Raw genomic sequence first — 1772 nt, forward strand, 5'->3', positions numbered from 1 at the left:
GGGCCTTTTGCAAAGCCTCATCTGCCCCTCACGGGCACGTGGCTGCACCACAGAGAGTCAAGGGCAGGACCCTCTGTAGCCACGCTGGAGCCAAAGCGTTACAGGGGGTCGCGTGAGTCCCTAGGCCCACACCATCAGCTCCCGGCGAACCTGGGCGACTTACGGCCCCTTCCCCAGGCCACAGGCATCGGGAGGACCAAGGCCACTGCCCCCCCGCCCCCAGGCTGAAGCCTGGCCTGTAGTCCTGTCCACGTGGGGCCTTCTCAGCTGCTCTGCGTGGACCTGGGCCAGGAGGCACTGCGGGATCCGGATTCCAGCCGCCCCTGTCCCAGAAAGCCCCTCCCTTCCCCGTTCACCTAGGTCTACGTGAACTCTGTGGTCTCCCTCCTGCACAAGCTGGAAGCGGCGCGTCCTCTGGTTACAGGAGGGGTCAGGGAGAGCGGGGATGGCACCTGGGGATGCCGCCGGTGTGCAGGGTGGGACTCACCACCCTAGCTCACGGGACAGGAGGCGGCCAGCCCCCACTCGAGTTCCTTCTCGTCTACTTACTGCTCCTGCAGAGTCCTGCGTGGGAGCCGCCGCTCTGCCCCCAGCCCCAGGGGCCGTGCAGGGGTTAAGGAGAGCTGGTTGTCAGCATCAGGCTGAGGAGAGGCCTCCGTGATGGGAGCAAAAAGCCCTAGACAGTTGCCTTCAACAGTGGGGGTGGGGACAGGCGGGCCAGAGGCCCAGCTGAAGGGAGGGGCCACTGGCCAGGTTCTTGCCAATGGCCTGAGGGCCTGGCCCCGCTGCCGCAGAGCGTCCTGTCCCGGGAGCCCTGAGCCCTGCCAGCTGTGAGGCCCTGGGGCGTGGAGTCCGCCTGCCCGGGGCACGCATTGGGCTGCTGGCTCGTTCCCTCCGTAGGACGTAGCAGCATCTGAGTTCGTCTGGTTCGGGTCAGCCGCGCCTACCAGAACCCAGGCTGAGGGCAGGGACTCCACAGCCGGCTGCTGCTGTCCCCGGTGCTCGGTGAGAGCGGAGCTGGGGGGAGGGCAGGACAGACGCCCAGGGAGCGTGCTCCTATTCAGAAGTGGGCTGTGTGCAGACGTAATCAGGTTAAGGTGAGGTCATCCTGGAGGAGGCTGGGCCCCAAATCTAATATGACTGGTGTTCTCGTAAAGGGAAAACAGAGCGAGACAGACACACGGAGAAGGATGTCATATGAAGACACAGAGAGACCAGAGTGATGGGTCTATGTGGCCAGTGAGCCCCTGGAGGGCGCTGGCCCTGGAGCTCAGCCTTCCGCCCTCTGGCACTGGGAGAGGATACCTTTCTGTTGCCTTAAGCTTCCCTGCGTGTGGCGCTTTGTTACGGGGGTCCCAGGAAACACAGGCAAGGGAGGCTGGTGAGAAGGCCAGCTGTGCACCTCTCCGTGGTGCCCAGGGTGCGCCCTGGACTTGCCCCTCCCCCTTGGCATCTGTTCCCAAGTCCCTTAGCCACTCCTTCCTAAATACTTGTCGCCTCAGTGGGCCGGCAGTGCCCCCTGAGTGCCCTGGCTGGGGCAGGGGCACTGCCTGGGGAGGGAAGGGGAAATGAACGTGACCTGTTCTTGTGCCCAAGGTGGTGTCGTGACAAAGTTCTAGGGTGTGGGGCAGAGAGGAGGGGAAGGCCGGGCTTGGTCAGGACTGAAGGATACCCACGTTCCCGCCCGAGCCAGCGGCGGAGGGAAGTGGGTGGCGGGGAGAGGCGAGGGCTGGGGCCCGTGGTCGCAGGTGGCAGGAAACAAACAACCAGGG

This window comes from Balaenoptera acutorostrata, chromosome X (genome assembly GCF_949987535.1).
Source record: "Balaenoptera acutorostrata chromosome X, mBalAcu1.1, whole genome shotgun sequence".
Classification (NCBI taxonomy): Eukaryota; Metazoa; Chordata; class Mammalia; order Artiodactyla; family Balaenopteridae; genus Balaenoptera; species Balaenoptera acutorostrata.